Source organism: Mizuhopecten yessoensis, unplaced genomic scaffold (assembly GCF_002113885.1).
Source record: "Mizuhopecten yessoensis strain PY_sf001 unplaced genomic scaffold, ASM211388v2 scaffold4373_2, whole genome shotgun sequence".
Classification (NCBI taxonomy): Eukaryota; Metazoa; Mollusca; class Bivalvia; order Pectinida; family Pectinidae; genus Mizuhopecten; species Mizuhopecten yessoensis.
In genome coordinates, this window is record NW_018405514.1 from 1038442 (window position 1) to 1064522 (window position 26081).

Below are 26081 nucleotides of genomic sequence, written 5' to 3' on the forward strand. Positions count from 1 at the left end.
TTCAACCGCATAGGAAAATCTACATATATATTTGCCTAGTAATCGAATCCTAAACAGAATACATCACAACGGAATCAAACCACACATAGGGCATTACAATGCATTTAAAATACTACACAACCCCTAAATTTTTTAGAATCAGTGAATCTTAAAAGGGCTTCCCTAATCATTTCGGAAAATCTCCCAGTGTGAAATCATGTTTGCTTCTCGTGGGGAGCCCCCCAGTAACTGGAATCTTAAAAAGGGCAGATGCTGGACATTTCTAAATAAACATATATACATGTCTAGGAAAGATAGCATATGTTTGTTATTAATGATAAAGTTTCCAAACCATATTTGGTTTTTAGACAATAGAACTACAGATCGATGCTGGTATGGAAAGGCGTCTGCTGTGAGACTATGGATTTTTTTTGCCGGTATGTAAGTTACGAAGAGGAACAAACACTTAGTTGTAAAGAGTGACAAAATCCATACATCTGTGATTTTGTGTTTAATGAGTATTCATTGTCGATAGAGGATAATCGGCTTTGTCAGTGTAATATTATATGTACGTATTATGTTTACAGATCCAGAACAATAGTCAACGTGTTATGTTGATAACTCTCTAAATAAAAGTATATTTAAAACAGCAGTTACTCCGACAAGCTCAGACAAATTTGTTCACAAACCGACAATTTCACAACATGCTGAGAACAATTTTCACATCTAGGCTATATGCTCAAAAGAATGATTGAACAATGTTTTCAACAACATTTTCAGAGCTCTTCATAATAACATACTTACAATATTTTCCACAAAATACTAAAAACTATTTTTGTAACGAAATGCTTTGAATAGTTTGCAAAACGACTGACTCAGTACATGTACATTATTTTCAACATAATGATACCAATATTCATAATGACATGTTAAAAAATATTTTCCAAAAACAATTCAGACTAATGTTCATAACATGCACAGAGTAGTTTTTATAACGACATGCGTAGAAAAAGTTCAAAAAGACAACTCAGAACTATATTCACATGTCGAGAACAAATTACAAAAACCTGTTCATAACAAACTTCTTCACAAAATGGCATAACACTATTTATGACGACAATAAGTATAAACTAACGTGAACACGATTTGCGTTGTACAATGTTCAACACGACACGATGCTTAGAACAATGTTATTATTACCGTGCATTTTGAGAATACTTAGTACAGCACCTTGATAACAATGATCAGAACATTTAAAAAAATGTTTATAACGACATATGTTCAGAAAAAATATTTACAACGTTATTTTTATAAAGATATCAGCAACGACATGCTCAGATCTATGTTCACAGCACGTTGGGCAAAACACTTACAACATTTTGAAAACAATGTTTACTATGATTTTTGCAACTTTACTTTCATAAAGATATCAGTAAAAACATACACAGAACGATGTTTACAACATGTTGAGTGCAATGTGTACAACAATGTGACACAATAATGTGATCAAAATAAGAGTCATAATCTAAGGACGTCTACAGTGAGATCACAAAACTGTCAGCTGTCCTTACGTCATAGGTTGAGGTACATGTGCGATGGATGTGTTTATTTTTAGGTTCAAGCTATCATTGTTTAAAACCTCTCACCATCAAGTGCACTTCGACGTCCTATTCACGGTGTAGGCACACAGTTTTTAAATACATTTGCAACTTGAAAGCTTCTTAACAAGCTTGCCTACCAGACCCAGGCCGTCTCGGTAGATCGATCATGTTTTAGGTCACAACTGTCAGATTGTCATTCTCCTAGGCAAAGTTGTCAGCCTTGTCACTGGTGTTACCATCGTAACGGGTCGGGGCCGGGCTCCTAATCCTCGTCACTAATTGACTAGGGACAACATGTCTTAATGTCGGCAAAAGAGGTGTTACCATAGCTGTCAACAACGTCATCAAAACCCTTAGACCGTATTTCCTACAGCTGTCAACAATATCACTTACATTACTGAATCTTATTTCCCATAGCTGTCAACAATATCATATATATTACTGATCCCCATTTTCCATAGCTGGCGACAATATCACATACATTACTAAACCCTATTTCCCATAGCTGTCAACAATATCATATACAGTACTGACCCTTATTTCCCATAGTTGTCGACAACATCACATATACTACTGATCCCTATTTCCCATAGCTGTCAACAATATCACATACATTACTAAACCCCATTTCCCATAACTGTCAGCAATATCACATACATAGATGACACTTATTTCCCATAGCTGTCAAATAATATTACGTTCATCCATAGAGTGTTTTTCCCATGCCTATCAAATATTTCAAACTCGTGTTTTATTAATATCCGTTTCTTAGAATTTTAACCATGATAAGCAAAATTATCGAAACAACCTAGGTTACGGCAGAATGTAACATTTGTGTATGGGACTAACGTCAAAAGTAACCCCTATACGGTTAAATGAAATGTCTCAATAACATGGACACACTTCAAAGCATCAATAAAAATATATCATAATGGAGGCATAAAGTAATGTGAAAGACTTACGGCACGTCGTCTTTGCGTGACGTCATATTTGGTAAGTACAACTGAGAAGATGCGGGATTTATCCAGACAACTTGTAACATGCATTGTCGTGATACTCATATTTATTGCAGGCCTTTCTGTAATTACACGCAATACACATTAAGTATATATAAGGTGGTTACCAGACAGACCACCTACATTTAGTACCAACCACTTTATACATCTAATAATGCGAGGACTTTTGTATCGGACACTGCACCTATAAACCATGTTTTGTCACCAAAGCCAGCGCCGTGAACACACCATAGCTAATATCTTCATCATTCAATATTTCTGTGAATGGCAGGCGATAAAAGGGTGAGCGAGCACGGCTGAGCGTGAAGCGATGTGGTAGCGACGTTAGGTATGGGGCGGGACACACAGATCGATGCAAAAACCTGGCAAAACAGCAATAAACCTAATACACAATCCTCAAATGACACAGTAGATAGTCGCGGCTCGTACAATATCCTTTGATAACGGACTAAATAAGCGTACGTATCGGCAATTACGGTGGACAAACTCGTAAACAGTCAACAATATGGAGTAATCCGAAGCGCTGGAGTGCACACTTTCACGTCCAGTGATGTAAGTTTCCGTGTTAACTCGTTTTGAGGACGGAGAGAGGAAACTTTAAAGAGATTAGCGTATACATACATACATAATTTTCTTCAATACTTGATTTATTTAGATTAAATCAATGCTGATTCTAATCCTTCCTTAAATCGGCATATTGATTTGATTGCAATTTAGATGATCATGTTTCAATCTAAATCTCAATAAAAATGTGTTGCCACTGCAGGGTATTGATAACGTAGAGTAATAGGGAGTCAAACATCATTTGGAAACGAGCGAAAGCGTTCCAGACAATACCTGTTGATCCGTGACATCCTTTCGTTGTACAATTTTTTAGCAAATCAAAAAGTTTTCTGATCAAGAACAATCGTCTCATTGCCTTGATCGCAATACCCCGATGTCTGATAAAACAAGCGTGTTCTTGCTTTGATTACGTTAACTAACCAGATGTCTGAATAAGAACAAGCGTCTCTTTGTCATGATCTAGTATAATCTTCTTCCTTTGATTACACCTGTGAAACGAATGTTGATTCGAGCTTTCTGGTTTATATCTTCACATATCCCCCTGGCACTGGCACGGAAAGTTTGCAGTGAAACCAGGATTTACGAGCGGACAATTCATGGTGAATTGATTTCAAACCTTCTTGCTAAATGGTTTATGAATACTCTGTGTGCATATAAAGATAAATCGATACGAGAGTTCAAAGTAATACGACCCAAATAACTTTAATTTTCACTATCCACTGATTCTACAGACTCTCAATTGACGCAAGTAGTTGTCATCTATAATCGTTTTGCGTTCCGCAAAACATAAGACAGAAACATGGGTGTCAATCACAAGTTAATGGCCTGAAAACCATTGACAAAGGAAGGGAAAGAGATGACATGATCTTTATAGTAGAACAATCATGAGGCTCAGTGATATACTGGTGGCCCGAACGAGTCATTGTTGGTCATCATATTTATCTATATCGGGTATATACAATTTGAAAATTTACAAACTATATTACATAAACATGATAACTATGAAACTTAACCATTAAAGCAATGAGAGTGAAATTATGTATAGTGTGTTGCCAGCATCCCGGAAACATAAAATATGTACCAACTGCTTGAATATGTATCCAACGAGGAAAGAGGGAAAACATACAATTCAAACAGTTTCTTACAGAAATGATTTCTATAAATAATATAAAAGTTCACTGTGTCACAAGCGCGAGTAGTGTATGTACTGTTCAACGAGTTCGATTAATTACTTTTCTGACGTGCACCAATTATGACAGCGTTGATAGCGGTAAGGGACAACATTGTCAGAAAAAAAATGAAAATGTGAAAAAAAACGACTGTATGAATTATGAAAAAAATTTAGTGAATTTTAAGTATAAATTGTTTTAACAAATCTGTGTAAATCAAATGTATATTTTCAGGCTTCTTTTCGAAAAGAAAATATAAATTCATTTTTAAAATTTGAACATCAATGCTGAATTCATTTTAACTGCAAAAAATGTCGAATTACTTTATCCGAATAAGTTTATTCATAACTAAAACATATATGCACTAAACTGTTTTATAATAAAGCGGTTCCGGCGGTACCAAACGTATAACCAGTTTATTACCATTAAGGTGTTACATGTATATATCTTTTGAGTGTCTATAAGGTGGTCCGATATAACAGATGTATCAATCATACGACATGACATGGACTATAAACGGGAATTAAACGAAAGGCCTGCCTATTAAGTCTACAATGTTAAAAAACATCAAAGGGGACGTTCAGAATGACTTGAAGACGATTATAATATAGGGTTCGGGAAGGTGAAGAAACAGCCAGACAAATAACTCTATTTAAATGCATGCATTTGTAGGCAAGCCTTATCGTACACTTGACCACTACACTGATATATTGGTTCGATATCGAGTTGTCCCCGGTGTCAATTATGTTCCACTTTTTTCTGTATTAAATACATATATTACTATATATAGGTTGCTGGTTGCTGAACTAATGTATTGTAGAAGCTGTATCAATAGAACGGGCTGGAATATCATCGCCCTGGCGGAAGGTTGTCTATCATTACTTACAGTTTTGTCTAAAAACGGCATAACTACAAATGTCGTGTTTAGTAAAACTGGAGACTAGCCCATATATAAGTAATCAAGGACAATCGAGGAAAATATTAGCTACTTAACAACTACAATGTATTTCAATTTTGAATCAAATTAAGTCAGAACTAAATTGAACACAAAGTATCAATTTCGCAAAGAAAACGTCTTACGGACAAAAGTTATAACGTAATTGTCCTACTGAGATACATTCACCTGTACGACTGTAAACGAATCGCTCTGACAGCAACTTACCATCACACGTAGACTCCGGAGTTAAAGTTTATATTCCCTTTCGTTCCTTTGTCAAACATTCGGTTGGCACACAAGGACTACATTTCAGTGATACACCCCGCCTCATTTAGCGCTAGTTCGCTAGAGTGTATAAAGGATGTTTCCAATGTTAATGATTGTATATTAAAACAACTCTCACGATGCTCCTATATTATTGTAAAACAAGTACTTGGATCAATTAAACTCACTTGTTTAAAACATGATAGTGAATTGTGTCAGATCAGTCGATTGAGAGGACACACAGACTTCATTCTGAAACACCTGGCACACACACACGATCAATGGAAATACCTGGTCGTGTGTAGGTAGGTCTACAGACACAAACTCAGCGGAGAAGTTTCTCCTCAACTCCGAAAGTCTGGTACCGACGTGGCATGCTTGGTTGAAGCAGCAGCCCGGTACAACGCGAACAACCAATCGATGACACAGCGCCGCAGCGCCTTCCACACGACCACACGAGGCTGTGCTGGATAGCATTGATATTAAGTCAGCGGTTTGCCGTTTCTGTTAACATTTTCAATCGACTAATAAATAAGGTATAAGTTCACAGGTTGGTGACAAATCAAACTACGTATAGTCAACCGATGATACAATGATCCCCAACCGTCTTTATTTTGCCAAAAATGTCTAAGTAACACAAATAACATGGTTGTTTCTTGATTGTTAATGGTGACCTAAAGAAAACATTTCTTTGAAATGACAATCTGTTCTTTTGTTCAAGTGAAAAACTATGTAGAACTAATGAGTAGACAAAGGATCAGAGACACTCATATCCGACACAGAGAGTCGTTAGTGACAAGCATTAACTAAAAGACGCCCTATACTGTATCTTAAAGGCCCGGATCACCGAAGACCTGGAACGTAGGAAAGCAAACTATTTATGAAGACAGGATTATCAGCATTCTTTTATAAAATATATGAGTCACAAGAGAGTATAAAAAACATCCTATACAAATGATGTCATTCGAAATCAGAATGGAAGTAAAGGTCATAAATCTATATAAATCATGAGGCGGAATATCAAGTGGACAACCTGGGAGTACGGTAGACAAACGGATATACCTCACGTGACGCTCCAAGACTACAGCAATGACTGATGAGCTTGTTTGTTGTTCTTTCGTTGCATAAGTATATCTTTTACTGAATACGATATCGTTGTGTTGTCATGTCTGCAGACAGTGTATTAATCAGGGCCAGACACTTTGGCGGAAGACATTTATCGCCACCAACAAATCCCTGCAACATATCTATCACTGAGCTAAATGGTTTCATCACCAGTGACGTAGTGGTGTAAATGAGGACCATCTCTGTAATACCGAAAGTCGACAAACTAGTATCTCCACACTGAATCCTCCGAGTACAATTTGGAAACCTCTTGGAAACCACAAACACATTGTTCGTTCGTCTTTTACGAATCAGTTATATCTGATCAAAAATACATTCATTGTCACCTTAGGAATAGAAAAGGGATTCTGACCCAGGAACTGTTATGGCGCATTCGCCAACGACTCCATTGACAAATGGTTTCCACGAGATCAGCTAGCTCACGGTAAACACAGAAATATACGGATGGCGATAACCACATATATAAAACGGGGAGAGTGGGGACCGTAAAACAGAGATAGATGAAGCGAGGTAGACAAAGACCGACGGGAGTAAATACAGAAAAACCCTGAATATTTTACTATAACAACATTTCAAGAAATAACAAGGTATCCTATTTTGCCTTTATGCTGTACAATACCACTATTTACACAATACATGAAGGTAAAATAGTAATCCAATGTAATTTAAATTTCTAACGACGAAAAGAGGAAAAAACAAATCAACATGTTACCATCATTAAGTTCGTAGACATTCGATAACATTTCTTTTTTTAAAATACTACTAGCTAAATGTTCTGCACTTTTGGGGCATCTTATACACATGGAAGAAACTGATTCAGTCATCTACAAGCAGTTACAACGCATTAAAGCTTCGCTTCCACTAGGTAATATTAAAAACTCAATCATTTTGAGATCAGGTTTAGATGTTGGAAAACTTATACCATCACAACTTGATTATGACTCTTTAAATCCACAGAAAACTAGAACCGATGGTATTTACCAATGTTTCACCGATCCCTTACCCTTCTTGCTTCACCTCTGAAAACACCCTTAGATCAGTTGACCCCGAGGTCATAGTTATTTTTATCTTAATAAGATGATTGCACCTTTGCTAAATATCTCACAATATATCACATGTGATCAAATCCGAACCCATTTGCATCCTATCTAACACATGTACTAAACTCACGAAGGAATACAATAGAAAATTTATTGATTTTTTGCACTTTACTTGTGTTAGAAACACTTGATTTGTACCTAAAAATCCACGAATCTGTGAGAAATTGTGTTATTTTCTTAAAAGTTTTTTTTATTGAAAAATGTGAATGCAACTTTGTCTTTGGAACTAAGTAATCGAAGACTTCAAAATGTAAGGAAGGTTCAAGGTCGTATTATTACATACAAGAACTTGTAAACAAAACACCACATATAAAATAACGTGGAAATGTTCCATGGCATTATACGAGTGACTTAAAAAAGTATGTTTAGATGTTTTCAATGGTGATGTAGTAGGCTTTATTATACAAAATAAACTATATTTTCACATGAAAATTAACATGCCTGAGTTGTAAGACGCAAACATTCGGTCATTACGAAACGCATGTTTTGAACACGTAGACAAACTATTCCCCACACTCAATGAAACGTCACTGGTATCCGTCCATCATTTAAACATATCTTCTATCTGATCATCATATCAAGCAAAATGCCCACAACTAAGATATACACTGTATCTACTACCATATACTGGTACCATACATCATTAAAGGGGAAACCTACACCACCATTTGACATTACCATGTACTGGTACCATACATCATTTAGGGCAAACCTAGACCACCATTTGACATTACCACATACTGGTACCATACATCATTTAGTGTATTGGTAGATAAGAACGCCGAGGTTGGTTTGGTTGTTAGGCCTGACAAACATTGCGTTGCTCATTGACACGACAACCAACTACAAACCTTCATCAACAGCCTCTGTCTCCGAGCACACTCTGGGGATTTGTAGGGTAAAACTGAATTTGATGTCAGTTAAGATAACGACAATAGCCTGATCTGCCTGGCTTCTCTGACTTAAACATGTCTCATTGGTTTATTTTCCATACCGCAGCTAAACGATGCATCTGTCAAAGCATGAACATTGGATCCATCGTAAATAAATTTGTTACATCGAGTATAAACAACATCCTAACTACCCCGAATGCTATCCAGTAGTGTTAATTGACGAGCTTTCTCACACATTAGATGACAGGTTAACATAACTATGACCCTAGTGTATACAAAGTATCATGTATCACCACCAATATACAATGACTTTACTAATTTGAATCGGTAAGTAATGACTACGACAGGTCCATCGGCGCAAAGGTCATTTCAACACATCAGGGTTATCATTACAACATTACCAGTCAATTTCTGTTAGCATACTGCCAGAAAGTCTTGTCAATACACAGCGGCTAGTCAAGTTATCACACTACCATCATTCACGTCTTATTATAACTGTACCAACATTAACGTATTGTTATTACACTTCCAACAGTGAGGACTTGTTATTACAGTACCAACAATAACGTATTGTTATTACAGTACCAACAATAACGTATTGTTATTACAGTACCATTAATAACGTATTGTTATTACAGGACCAACAATAACGTATTGTTATTAGATTCCCGAAGTATTCTTATAACACTACCAATAATAACGTATTGTTATTAAAGTACCAACAATAACGTATTGCTATTACAGGACCAACAATAACGTATTGTTATTACTTTACTGTTGGTAATGTAACAGCAATACTTTACTGTTGGTAATATAATAACAATACGTTATTGTTATTACAGTACCAACAACAACGTATTGTTATTACAGTACCAGCAATAACGTATTGTTATTACACTACCAACAATAACGTATTGTTATTAGGTTACCGAAGTATTCTTATAACACTACCAATAATAACGTATTGTTATTACAGTACCAACAATAACGTATTGTTATTACAGTACCAACAATAACGTGTTGTTATTACAGCACCAACAATAACGTATTGTTATTAGATTACCGAAGTAATCTTATAACACTACCAATAATAACGTATTGTTATTACAGCACCAACAATAACGTATTGTTGGTGCTGTAATAACAATACGTTATTGTTATTACAGTACCAACAATAACGTATTGTTATTACATTACCAACAGTAAAGTATTGCAATTACATTACCAACAGTAAAGTATTGCTATTATATTACCAACAGTAAAGTATTGCTATCACCCTAACAACAGTAAAGTATTGTTATTACACCAACAACAGCAAAATATAGTTATCACACTTCCGTGTTGTTGTCACACTAACACCAGTGAAATGATTCATCACATCACTGCTAGTCAGCGGCTGGCGTCACTATGCTACTAGTCATTGGTTGCCATCACACTTCGGTCAGTTAATTCACTCAACATGTGTTGCTGGTTGATTAAGCCTAAGAGAAGAAAACCCTTTGAACTGTAGCATTACCATCAAATCTGAAAATTAGGCTCAACATGAGCTAACCTGATGATTCGTTCGGTTTAATGTTTTTTAAAAATGTTTGCAAACATTTTTATCAAACAAGAACATGTTTTGGTCATGCAATCATTTGAGCTGGATGAGGTTTGCATTCCAAACCCAAAATGGTAATCTTCTATCACAACTCAAGAGAAAAAGTATAATTCTCATCGAAGCCTGTTCAAATAGGGATTACAAATTTGTTTTACATTTGATTGAAAAAGCTATCATTTGGAATGAATAGAAACGAATTTGGGCGGACTATCTGACATGGATTATTATTCATTGGAATGCAAATTCTGGTCTGTTTTGTTTAGAATACAGTATTTGAATGATCCCACATTTTAGGAATACTACATTACCGGGACACGTGGTGTTGTTGCCGTAATGACTACATAACCAAACACGTGATTGTGAATGGAAGATAATATTTGTAAGTATACGTCATTGTGTGGCTTGCCAGAGTATAAAACTAAAATTAAAACTCCAAAACTGTTTTTCGTTTCATTTTCAACATCCACTTGCTTCTACATATTTCAATGTCCCTTTTTCATTGTTTTGTCAAAATATTTCTATATGTCTCTCTCGATATACCGTCGAAACCTTTGTTACAATGTTTGTGCAATTATAGGCATTATAATAAGGTTTTAATATAAGCAAAATAGAATGCCGTTTATCCAGATATCCTATATTTATAAACTTAATTTATTTTGAATGACTAAGATAGTCTATAGAAATTTAATTTGGTAAAGCGCCCGGGAAACTAGGGAATTCTGCAAAAATATGTTGATATAATATAGATTCATTATCATTATCACTAGTGTCTGATATAATGTAGATTCATTATCATTATCACTAGTGTCTGATATAATGTAGATTCATTATCATTATCACTAGTGTCTGATATAATGTAGATTCATTATCATTATCACTAGTGTCTGATATAATGTAGATTCATTATCATTATCACTAGTGTCTGATATAATGTAGATTCATTATCATTATCACTAGTGTCTGATATAATGTAGATTCATTATCATTATCACTAGTGTCTGATATAATGTAGATTCATTATCATTATCACTAGTGTCTGATATAATGTAGATTCATTATCATTATCACTAGTGTCTGATATAATGTAGATTCATTATCATTATCACTAGTGTCTGATATAATGTAGATTCATTATCATTATCACTAGTGTCTGATATAATGTAGATTCATTATCATTATCACTAGTGTCTGATATAATGTAGATTCATTATCATTATCACTAGTGTCTGATATAATGTAGATTCATTATCATTATCACTAGTGTCTGATATAATGTAGATTCATTATCATTATCACTAGTGTCTGATATAATGTAGATTCATTATCATTATCACTAGTGTCTGATATAATGTAGATTCATTATCATTATCACTAGTGTCTGATATAATGTAGATTCATTATCATTATCACTAGTGTCTGATATAATGTAGATTCATTATCATTATCACTAGTGTCTGATATAATGTAGATTCATTATCATTATCACTAGTGTCTGATATAATGTAGATTCATTATCATTATCACTAGTGTCTGATATAATGTAGATTCATTATCATTATCACTAGTGTCTGATATAATGTAGATTCATTATCATTATCACTAGTGTCTGATATAATGTAGATTCATTATCATTATCACTAGTGTCTGATATAATGTAGATTCATTATCATTATCACTAGTGTCTGATATAATGTAGATTCATTATCATTATCACTAGTGTCTGATATAATGTAGATTCATTATCATTATCACTAGTGTCTGATATAATGTAGATTCATTATCATTATCACTAGTGTCTGATATAATGTAGATTCATTATCATTATCACTAGTGTCTGATATAATGTAGATTCATTATCATTATCACTAGTGTCTGATATAATGTAGATTCATTATCATTATCACTAGTGTCTGATATAATGTAGATTCATTATCATTATCACTAGTGTCTGATATAATGTAGATTCATTATCATTATCACTAGTGTCTGATATAATGTAGATTCATTATCATTATCACTAGTGTCTGATATAATGTAGATTCATTATCATTATCACTAGTGTCTGATATAATGTAGATTCATTATCATTATCACTAGTGTCTGATATAATGTAGATTCATTATCATTATCACTAGTGTCTGATATAATGTAGATTCATTATCATTATCACTAGTGTCTGATATAATGTAGATTCATTATCATTATCACTAGTGTCTGATATAATGTAGATTCATTATCATTATCACTAGTGTCTGATATAATGTAGATTCATTATCATTATCACTAGTGTCTGATATAATGTAGATTCATTATCATTATCACTAGTGTCTGATATAATGTAGATTCATTATCATTATCACTAGTGTCTGATATAATGTAGATTCATTATCATTATCACTAGTGTCTGATATAATGTAGATTCATTATCATTATCACTAGTGTCTGATATAATGTAGATTCATTATCATTATCACTAGTGTCTGATATAATGTAGATTCATTATCATTATCACTAGTGTCTGATATAATGTAGATTCATTATCATTATCACTAGTGTCTGATATAATGTAGATTCATTATCATTATCACTAGTGTCTGATATAATGTAGATTCATTATCATTATCACTAGTGTCTGATATAATGTAGATTCATTATCATTATCACTAGTGTCTGATATAATGTAGATTCATTATCATTATCACTAGTGTCTGATATAATGTAGATTCATTATCATTATCACTAGTGTCTGATATAATGTAGATTCATTATCATTATCACTAGTGTCTGATATAATGTAGATTCATTATCATTATCACTAGTGTCTGATATAATGTAGATTCATTATCATTATCACTAGTGTCTGATATAATGTAGATTCATTATCATTATCACTAGTGTCTGATATAATGTAGATTCATTATCATTATCACTAGTGTCTGATATAATGTAGATTCATTATCATTATCACTAGTGTCTGATATAATGTAGATTCATTATCATTATCACTAGTGTCTGATATAATGTAGATTCATTATCATTATCACTAGTGTCTGATATAATGTAGATTCATTATCATTATCACTAGTGTCTGATATAATGTAGATTCATTATCATTATCACTAGTGTCTGATATAATGTAGATTCATTATCATTATCACTAGTGTCTGATATAATGTAGATTCATTATCATTATCACTAGTGTCTGATATAATGTAGATTCATTATCATTATCACTAGTGTCTGATATAATGTAGATTCATTATCATTATCACTAGTGTCTGATATAATGTAGATTCATTATCATTATCACTAGTGTCTGATATAATGTAGATTCATTATCATTATCACTAGTGTCTGATATAATGTAGATTCATTATCATTATCACTAGTGTCTGATATAATGTAGATTCATTATCATTATCACTAGTGTCTGATATAATGTAGATTCATTATCATTATCACTAGTGTCTGATATAATGTAGATTCATTATCATTATCACTAGTGTCTGATATAATGTAGATTCATTATCATTATCACTAGTGTCTGATATAATGTAGATTCATTATCATTATCACTAGTGTCTGATATAATGTAGATTCATTATCATTATCACTAGTGTCTGATATAATGTAGATTCATTATCATTATCACTAGTGTCTGATATAATGTAGATTCATTATCATTATCACTAGTGTCTGATATAATGTAGATTCATTATCATTATCACTAGTGTCTGATATAATGTAGATTCATTATCATTATCACTAGTGTCTGATATAATGTAGATTCATTATCATTATCACTAGTGTCTGATATAATGTAGATTCATTATCATTATCACTAGTGTCTGATATAATGTAGATTCATTATCATTATCACTAGTGTCTGATATAATGTAGATTCATTATCATTATCACTAGTGTCTGATATAATGTAGATTCATTATCATTATCACTAGTGTCTGATATAATGTAGATTCATTATCATTATCACTAGTGTCTGATATAATGTAGATTCATTATCATTATCACTAGTGTCTGATATAATGTAGATTCATTATCATTATCACTAGTGTCTGATATAATGTAGATTCATTATCATTATCACTAGTGTCTGATATAATGTAGATTCATTATCATTATCACTAGTGTCTGATATAATGTAGATTCATTATCATTATCACTAGTGTCTGATATAATGTAGATTCATTATCATTATCACTAGTGTCTGATATAATGTAGATTCATTATCATTATCACTAGTGTCTGATATAATGTAGATTCATTATCATTATCACTAGTGTCTGATATAATGTAGATTCATTATCATTATCACTAGTGTCTGATATAATGTAGATTCATTATCATTATCACTAGTGTCTGATATAATGTAGATTCATTATCATTATCACTAGTGTCTGATATAATGTAGATTCATTATCATTATCACTAGTGTCTGATATAATGTAGATTCATTATCATTATCACTAGTGTCTGATATAATGTAGATTCATTATCATTATCACTAGTGTCTGATATAATGTAGATTCATTATCATTATCACTAGTGTCTGATATAATGTAGATTCATTATCATTATCACTAGTGTCTGATATAATGTAGATTCATTATCATTATCACTAGTGTCTGATATAATGTAGATTCATTATCATTATCACTAGTGTCTGATATAATGTAGATTCATTATCATTATCACTAGTGTCTGATATAATGTAGATTCATTATCATTATCACTAGTGTCTGATATAATGTAGATTCATTATCATTATCACTAGTGTCTGATATAATGTAGATTCATTATCATTATCACTAGTGTCTGATATAATGTAGATTCATTATCATTATCACTAGTGTCTGATATAATGTAGATTCATTATCATTATCACTAGTGTCTGATATAATGTAGATTCATTATCATTATCACTAGTGTCTGATATAATGTAGATTCATTATCATTATCACTAGTGTCTGATATAATGTAGATTCATTATCATTATCACTAGTGTCTGATATAATGTAGATTCATTATCATTATCACTAGTGTCTGATATAATGTAGATTCATTATCATTATCACTAGTGTCTGATATAATGTAGATTCATTATCATTATCACTAGTGTCTGATATAATGTAGATTCATTATCATTATCACTAGTGTCTGATATAATGTAGATTCATTATCATTATCACTAGTGTCTGATATAATGTAGATTCATTATCATTATCACTAGTGTCTGATATAATGTAGATTCATTATCATTATCACTAGTGTCTGATATAATGTAGATTCATTATCATTATCACTAGTGTCTGATATAATGTAGATTCATTATCATTATCACTAGTGTCTGATATAATGTAGATTCATTATCATTATCACTAGTGTCTGATATAATGTAGATTCATTATCATTATCACTAGTGTCTGATATAATGTAGATTCATTATCATTATCACTAGTGTCTGATATAATGTAGATTCATTATCATTATCACTAGTGTCTGATATAATGTAGATTCATTATCATTATCACTAGTGTCTGATATAATGTAGATTCATTATCATTATCACTAGTGTCTGATATAATGTAGATTCATTATCATTATCACTAGTGTCTGATATAATGTAGATTCATTATCATTATCACTAGTGTCTGATATAATGTAGATTCATTATCATTATCACTAGTGTCTGATATAATGTAGATTCATTATCATTATCACTAGTGTCTGATATAATGTAGATTCATTATCATTATCACTAGTGTCTGATATAATGTAGATTCATTATCATTATCACTAGTGTCTAATATAATGTAGATTCATTATCATTATCACTAGTGTCTTATATACATGACTGTAGATAAAGTATCATTATCACTAGTGTCTGATATAATGTAGATTCATTATCATTATCACTAGGGTCTGATATAATGTAGATTCATTATCATTATCACTAGTGTCTTATATACATGAGTGTAGATAAAGTATCATTATTGCTAATGTCTTATATACATGACTGTAGATAAAGAATCAGTAGCACTAGTGTCTTATATACATGATTGTAGATAAAGTGTCATTATCGCTAATGTGTTATACATACATAAATGTAGATTTATTGCTATTGTCACTAGTGTCGTATGAACATAAATGTCTATAATTCGATAATTGTAAACGAATAACAGACCACTTTATCATTCTAAAAATACTTAAAATTATTGATAATAATTCTGAAAATAAAGGAATATGTTGTTTTTGTCCGATAAAGGGCGCAAATGTACATGGTTTCTTCACGGGAAAAAAGTTCAATTCCTCGAGTGGAATGACTGTTGTGATAATTCCGTTAGTATTAAACAGATTCAATATAGATTGCATACTTTCAGGAACAGATATATTTATTTATTACATTTGCAAAGTGAAAATTCTTTTACCGAATTAACATCAATTACTGTAATGTTTTTCGACAGGTAATTTAATTATGACGTCAATGATAAAATAATCATGAAAAATATAATGATTTCATCTTGTTTCATGTATATTTTAGCTACTGACTGTTTTATCCGTTTAAAAGGAATTAACATTTTAATTTTTTCATTGATAATAACATATTTAGCTGACAAAACTGTAGTTGATACGTAATGTAACAGATAAGGTATGTATGGAAGCTACAAACATGTAAGGCAAATAACAACAATGTTTGCTGATATTTTAATTCGATTCGCTTTGATAGCAAGTACAATTATAGTACTGGGCGCCGTCACTAACGGCCTGATATTCTTTGTTTTGAGTCTAATTGAAAATAACACTTTATATTTGTGCAAAGGTTTCTTTCATTGCAAATATAAAAAAATTAGTTTGTTTACTTACTGGATTAAACCTATTAATAAGGGAACTGATTGAAACATTGAAACAAAACCCCTTAAAGTCATTGCTATTGTCATTTTGTGTCTTCCGTAGTTAAGAGCGAACAGTGGGAATTCTTGATGCTGTTTTAATAAATTAATGACTAAATTAATAAATTTCTACACAAAATTCGTTAAATTTCCTTTGTTTTAAAAAGCCATAAAAACATCTCTAGACGACATTTAATTGTATTGCTTAAATGCTATCACCTCAACTTAATAATTGACAATAGTAAGTAATATTACTGACTAGGAGAAGGAAAGAATGTTGTGTGCTCCCACAGGAGCTGGGGTGGATTGTATTTAGGACTGTTTCAAGGTAAAAGGTGTTTAAATGTTTCATACAGACCAAAAGACGCAAAGAAACCAAATCCAGCTCAATGTAAAGGCTGAAGCAGATTCAGACTACAACAGCATTTCTTGACAGGGATAATGGTGTACTTTAATCAAACTCAAACTTCCCTAAGGGATACATGATAAATAATCCATGTTATTCACAAGCACAGTTAGACGATATGTTGCCAGGTCTCACCAAAGCTAGGTGCCTTAGCCTACTCCTTGACGAAAACAGATTACACAATGTGCACATATTGGTAATACTGGATTTAGGTCACGGAGGCAGCGTTCCTGTGCAGCAACGTGTGTGGTTCCTAAAGCATTGGTAAAGTACGTGTTGAGGCACAACGTTATGACATAACATTTTAAAATAACGCCATTTATTTATGACATGTTGTGCTAAAATGAAAGCATTGTTATTGACAAAATCAATACAAAAATGAAAGAGAATATTCTAAGCTTAATTGAAAAACATGAAAAAACGTTCAAAACGTTTGACAAATGATTTGTGATGTCGGCCATTTTATTTTGTTACGCAAATCCTATGTGGATTTTTGTATGATTTTTAAATGCAATTAATTCACTAAACCACAGTAAAATAAACATGGTAACGGACACATTTGGTTGCTGCTAATCTGGATGAGACAATTAAAATTATTTGGCAAGTTATGCTGAATTTTATGTGCTTATCAGACACGGAAGCTGAAAGAAAGCAAGTCAAATAGAAAACGTGGGACAGGCCGAAAACAAGGAAAATAATCTTATTCCAAATCATACCGAATTTCATCACTTTCATAGTGTTGTGTGTTATCAATCTGTATTAAATGAAAGGAGATATATATACTACATATGCTGTTGTTACTTTTGTTCTTGACCTTTGTAACGAAAAAATCAAAAGCTCTGCAAATCCCTGTAGAATATGTCATCTTTAAATGTTAAGTGTTCGCTGTATCTAGGTTTATTGCTCAAACACTGTTCGGCATACTTTTCGAACACACATATATATAAGGCTCTGAAATAGAGTAAGCTGCATCAATACAACCCTGTGTTGGACAGTGATCTTGATGGCCGTCTTGGTTTAATGGTTTGTTACAAAATATGAACGACGCCCGCTATACTACATAAAGGTATTGTACGCATCCACCGGTTGCCATTATAATCTACGAGTGCATCGTGACGACAATGGAGGAGCTACACAGGAATGTGCATTCTGCAATAACTAAGCTATATTCTCTTTCAAACATTATCAGTGCCCTGAAGTTTATAGTGCCCGATACCTTTCAGCGTTATTATTTGTGGTTATGTATGCAATGTATGACACTTATCCTGGTTGGCTATAGGCCTATACACTTCACAGACGACGACATCAGCAGGCTTGTTTAACAAAGTATACCATATATAATCTCTCATTGACAGGATTACAGGCCTTAGGACTGTTTCTCTTCGCTGGGCTGCGCTCACAAATACTTTTGCACGCATTTCAGAGTAAAGAACTATGACAATGCAATACTTCTAAAGGAGATACCGTTACCGATTATTACGCGTCTGTATCACCGCATGTGGTTAGGATGATTGTAGTACTATTACACATGTCAACATGCCATCTGGTCAGTGACACCAAAGCAGCTTATCAATAATACTTTAATACTCTAATAACTGGCTTTGTATAAAAAATTAGTAGTACGAGTTATGCTATATTTATCGATTTAAGTCATTTTGGATCTGATGTTTTAGTGGTTGAGATGGTGTAGTGACCGTTTAATCACCATTATGTAGTTGACTATTATAAATCCCTTTTCGAAGTGTTTATATGCGATTTAATTTTACGTTTAAATACAACCAAAACACAATATGTAAGATCTGGTACAAAAGTTAAGGGTACAGTACCATAACCACGGGTATAGTACAATAGACATAGATACAGCACAAAAGGTTAGGGTACAGTACCATAACCACGGGTACAGTACAATAACCATGGACACAGTACAAAAGGTTAGGGTACAGTACCATAACCACGGGTACAGTAAAATAGACATGGACACAGTACAAAAGGTAAGGGTACAGTACCATATCCACGGGTACAGTACAATAGACATAGATACAGCACAAAAGGTAAGGGTACAGTACCATAACCACGGGTACAGTAAAATAGACATGGACACATTACAAAAGGTAAGGGTACAGTACCATATCCACGGGTACAGTACAATAGACATAGATACAGCACAAAAGGTTAGGGTACAGTACCACAACCAAGGGTACAGTATAATAACCATGGACACAGTACAAAAGGTTAGGGTACAGTGCCATAACCACGGTTACCGTAAGATAGACATGGATACAGTACAAAAGGTTAGGGTACAGTGCCATAACCACGGGTACAGTAAAATAACCATGGACACAGCACAAAAGGTTAGGGTACAGTGCCATAACCACGGTTACAGTAAAATAGACATGGACACAGTACAAAAGGTTAGTGTACAGTGCCATAACCATGGTTACACTTTAATAAACACGGGCACATTTTAATAAATACGGATAGACTTTAATAACCACGGGTACATTTTAATAACCATGGGTATAGTACAATTACCAAGGGTACAGTACAATAACATGTACACTGCACTAACCACGTGTACACTTCAATAACCATTGGAACCAAACAACCGTTTTGGCAACAGTTCACAACCAAGAGAACAGTACAGGGACATACACCAATATGGGAGACAGTATCTGTATAACCTACCATCAACCGGCCACTATTATTCAAGGCATACAGAAAAGTAAAATGAATTATTTACATTCACATTTATTTCCTTTGAAAGCATATATTGCCTGATTAATCTTTAAAGCCCAGCCACATAAAAAAAAACCGGATTTTCTCTCTCAACTCTAATGTGAAACCAAAACATCCTGTTTAGACAGGTTTCCTAGATGACAGTGTTAACCTACAAATGGAAATAACAGTATTGTTGTCAGTATGTCTGCTATCACCTTTCCCAAATACAAACAATCAGTTATATCACGTACACGTGTTTGAATAATTAATCATATCCAAGAAACGGGCTTTATGTGCGTGTTGTATTTACATGTAATGCATTGCTTCTTTGGCCTCAAGGAGGCCGTTATAATGAAAGATAAACATGAAAGACAACTTCTGTTTAAACAAACATGTCGCGAGCAATAACGTTAAGATAGCATGACCTGAAATGTAAATATTACAGGTTTTCATTGTTTTTGACGATCTGTGTATCAACACATTGGCAAAAAGAATAATTCTGCATATACAAAATAAATCTGCCAATATGTTGCTTGAATACACTTCCGAATGTATGTCTACCGTATCTCTCTATTGAAATACGTTATACGTTTCAATGGCATTAAGGCCAAATAAACACTGGCTCTTTACATATCACTGTAATGCCGGCCGTTAGATAACATTAAAGGTTCTTACTCTTAATCGCTTAGTAATAAACGACTTATAGTAAATCAAATAGATAACAGCTGTCCGTTTGTGAAAATAAAAAAATAATTCAGGAAAGAGATCGTTTTCTTGTCAACAGTTTCAATGAAACTGGTAAACAAAATATTGAAATAAATTCTGATAATGACGTACGTGGTATTAATATATACGGTGGGCAAAGGTGACCGTTGATCATTTTTATGCTTTATCATAAGTAATTCATCAATAAAATTAAAAAGAAATAGTATCAGTTCTAGATACAGAAGCCAATTTTCAAAATGTAATGTATACTGTAAATTTTGAAAGAAAATCGAATTGTTAAAAGCTACAAAAATTTGTTCACAAAATCAATAGAATTACATTAGTAACACAGAGGCGAAGTGTGGGAATAAAGTGGTATAAATTGATATGCCACTATACTCTGTCAACATTGGTATTGTTCACATCCTGTAAATGGAACTCAATTATTTTATATTAAAACACTAGAGTTATAAGCGTTCAGCCTGGTGAAGATGTAAACATATTCCAATCTCTTTATAAAGCGCACCTACCTGGAAGTATCCGAAATCGATTCCGAATCAGGTCTTGAATGTAGCTTTAAATTCCAAGATTCCGAAACGTCTCTCCACTACCTTCAGTGTAACGACGTTGTCAAGCATTGTCATGCAATAAAAACACAACGCCAGGTATATCTGTATAACTGATGCTGTCAGGTTAGCGGTTCCGTGTGACTGACATTTTAGCCGATGAAGCACAATATCATGAAAAATACATCACGGTCCTACGGGCCTGGGATTAGTAGATGAGATAGGTACTGTTATGTCACTCGGGAGCTATTTATAGTTTTCAAGTACCTTTTAGTATTTTCGATCGGCCTCCCTAGTGTCTGCTACATCGTGAGGAGGAATGGTGCGCGCGACTATTGTACGGGACGTCCGGAGAGTATAGGGAGACAACATCAATCAATTCACGCTACATTAATATATACTTAGTTGATAGGCATACCGGTACAGTTGATTCACACTCTACCGTATCGAGCGCCAGCCGTGTGTGTGTGTTATATCTCACCCTCTCTTAGATTGCCCTAAGAGCATTATAATTTGAGAACGACCAGATTTACCTCACTTCAACAATTGACTGTCAACCGGTTAGAACAATTCTCCGGGCCTACCCGACCAGAACGTGCGGTAGATTAGGTTTAAGGCGGTCTGTATCGACTCAGCCGGGGATTACATTAAAGGAAATATTTCCTACTGCGATACATACACGCTTAGTGATTAGCTATATAAAATACACAAGCAGGCAGTGATAACCCCATTTCAAACTTGTTTTACATACTCGGTCTTGTTTTCGACACCATTGTTCACCGTCAATGTCATTCCACACATATACCCGCTGACATTTACGTAAATGAGTTAATGAGAAATATACATGTACATGTAACCAATATTTCCCTATTTCGTTCCCTAATTCAGTCAATATGATGTACCAATAACACTGCACTGACAAGTCGACTTCTGTAATGAAGCTGCAGTTTGAAAACATCACAATTTACTACTCAAAAAGCTGGATCATATTGGATTTTTTTTAATTATTTTTCAAAGGGTTGATGACCGTTACTTTAACCTTTAGTAGAGTTTCGTGTCCTGTTTGAATACGTAAATGACCTTTATTTTTGGAATTGCTGTATCTATGTCAATGCTAATGTATAAACTAGGACAAACATCATCAAACCGTGGGACAGGGATTAGGGGCTAACGTCACTCTAGGAAAAAGCATTATTAAACCATGGGGCAGACATCTATCAGTAGGATTAGGGGCTAACGTCACGCTAAGACACTCATCACTGAACCGTAGGACAGAGGTCTATTTGTAGGACTAAGGAACCTAATGTCACGCTTGTACAAACAACGAACCATAGGACAGTCATCTAATTGTACGACCAGGGGATTACGTCACGCGTGGACAAACATCAAATCGGGGCACATACATCTATTATAATAAGGTATGCTAGTACAGTGTAATATTGTGTGTTTATCATTGTATGAGGAGTGTAATAGTTTCCACTATATTATTGTACGCTAGCATAGTAAGATGATTGCTTTACGGTCAACCATATCATTGTTTTAATGTACTTTATTATGACCTCTTGTTGCGCACAATAGTGTGCCTGAGTGATAATAAAAATCTCTGAATCTCTGATTATTAGTAGTAAAGGAGCTAACGTCACGCTAGGACAAACAACAAACCGAGGAAGAGGTACCAATATGCAGAACGTCACGCGAGAAGATAAACATCACCAAACAAAGTATGAGACAAATAGTTGTTGGACCACGGAATTAGACTAGAGGGAAAGGCAACTGCCTCTTCGGCATAGGTAATATGTGCCGTGCACTTTGATGTTGCGAGAAACTGCGAGAAAGCGTGAGAATTTACGTGATTTGGGGAAAACCCGCCTCTTCAATCATCGAAGAAATTGATTGCCGTTCAGAAGTGATACACATTTTGGGCTATCTGTACCGTTACATTATCCGGATTTCAAAGTAAGTTTGCTATACTATATCTGTTTGAATTTAATAATGTTTGTTGTGTCGAATACCAGAGAAATGTCGCAGAATGCGAAAGTTTATAGTAAACATACAGCGTTGCCAACTTGAAATTATTTTATGGCTTCACACCCGCCATCGAGATCTACTTATCTTGCTAATAAATAGATTATTTTGACATACGGGCTAAACCAAATTGTTCATTTATATGTTTTCTATTGCAACCTGTGGTTATAAGTGAACACATATCTCTGATTTTGTAGTATTTGTATTCTGAAAACAGTTGTTAATCAGTGTGTTTTTAATAATAGCCGCTATTTTGCCTTATATTACCGATCGCGGGTGGGTTCATGAATGCATGTAGTTCTCGGTTATTGATCATAAATTTGTAATGATTTGTTTACATAATTACTATTTGGTATATTATCATGTACACAAAACGATTTCAATCGCACTGACGATCTAGAAAGTGTATTTTAAGGCTCTGAATATAGACCAAAATTCATCGTGATGCAATAGCGTGTGATTTCACTTCCTTCATCGTCTGGCATTTACCCGCCATCGAGATCTACTTATCTTGCTAATTAATATATTTTTTTGACATACGGACTAAACCAAATTGTTCATTTATATGTTTTCTATTGCAACCTGTGGTTATAAGTGAACCCATATCTCTGATTTTGTATTAATTGTGTTCTGAAAACGGTTGTTAATCCGTGTGTTTTTAATAATTGCAGCAATATGCATATGCATGAATGCCTAAAATCAAAAGCCTATCTGCTTGTTGACAAATCCCTATTATTCTCAACGATTAATTGTATATTTTGATTTTTTTTTCAAATTGTTGAATAACAAGGCCAGTGTTAAATTGTTTTCATAATTTCCTACGTACTGATTCACTTGGCTAGGGATATATCCACTGGAAAATATATTTTAATAGATAAAGAATTCTTTATTAACATACAATTACAGCCAAAGTTTTATTGCTTTTAGAGATTTTTAGAGATTTTTATTATCACTCAGGCACACTATTGTGCGCAANGCGAAAGTGTTGGTGAAGGGATATTTATTGAGCTAATTAATTTAAGCTGAAGCTTTTTCAAAAGTCGCAGATAAAATACCACAGGTCCGATCTTGCAGTCTCGATGATTAGAAGACAGATTTAGAGAGTAATTGGCCAATTCCATTACTTAAAATGTATACCTATACATGGATTTTAATGTAAGATAATTATATAATCGTGTGTCAACACACAAAATAAATTGTAGCTCTGTCTAATTATGCATGGAAAAATGAAATAATAACAGTGATGAATGTGAACAATTGTTCTGAGTAAGAAGTATGACAGACAACTGCAATATCCATTTTTTGTCTTAATTTGCAAACATTACAGATAGTTTCCAATTTTGAAAGGTGTCCATGCAGATACACATGTACACAGGGGGGATAATGAGGCTGATTGACAACTAGTCTTTACATGGTACATCCCACTTCCGCACACGTACGGGTGGACATTTTCAAATCAAAATGTACCAGCCGATTGGCAGATATTGAACAGGACAGCTGAGGTTTGATTCCCAAATTTGACATGGATTTTGTCCATCTGACTTGATTGATGTATCTTTTCTAATTTCAGCATGCCAGAGATGAAAAAAGGGACCAGACTTTCAAAACCTTAACACAAATCAACAGCAGAAGAGTGTTTCATCAGATGTATGCAAATTAATATGCTTCAAAGCCTTACAAGTTTAATACAAAATTCCACACCAGAGGAATTAATTTTTAAATAAAAAAAACATTTCATTTTTATCAGAGTGAACATTGAATTATAATACAATTTGTATATCACCACTCAAGCTTGTTACATATATGCCACCAGTGAGTATTAAAAAACAGTTATATTTTCATTTTCAAGGTTTTATTCAGTTGTAAACACACAATAAGTACAATGTACATCTAATGTGTGCATGGAAGGTCATGAAAAAACAACCAGTCACTTACTTTAGGGCTTTAAGTTGATCCTCAATAACTTTTTTTGGTCTCTCCAAAATTACATCTTTTGAATCTTTGATTAATTTGAATGAATATGTCAATATGATATGATTTTGACCCTCCAAACATGAAGGAAAATGTTATTTGACTTATGAAATGGTTCAACTTAGCCCTGTTTATTGTATGTATATCATACACAATCAAGCACATGGACTTTATTATTAGACATTAGACAATAAACTCTCATATTCTGTGAAAATATTACATGTGCTTGTCTATTTTCCCAAAGCATGTATAATTTTGTTAACACAAATGAAATAATTAATAGGTTAAAGTGCATCTCTTTATTTTGTTAACCTACAGCAAAAGCATATGTTGCAGGCTCTTGGTTCTGTCTTAGTGTGATTTATATGAAACATGTTCAAACTTTCTCACATAAATAGTAATGATACTATTGAGTAATAAAACTGACAACACATCAGTTTTGAAAGATAATTATCAATTGCATATATGTTAACCACAACCTTTAATCTGTATACAAGTGTACTCTATGTTTTAAGCTCAGGACTTATTCGA

General features: G+C 33.5%; 1 protein-coding gene across 6 annotated transcripts in view; it reads right to left on the reverse strand.

Annotated features, from left to right (window-relative positions):
- The window catches only part of LOC110448911 (sodium/calcium exchanger 2-like), a 55877-nt gene extending 33970 nt beyond the window's left edge, over positions 1–21907 (reverse strand). For 2 of the 6 annotated variants that reach the window (XM_021495419.1, XM_021495413.1), the window contains exon 1: positions 5492–5921. The gene's annotated coding sequence lies outside the window, so the exon portion shown is untranslated. Of the gene's footprint in view, positions 1–5491; positions 5922–21518 lie in introns of those variants that run through there. The other 4 variants (XM_021495421.1, XM_021495420.1, XM_021495414.1 and 1 more) reach the window with 3 other exon arrangements.
- Between the last annotated feature and the right edge of the window lie 4174 nt (positions 21908–26081).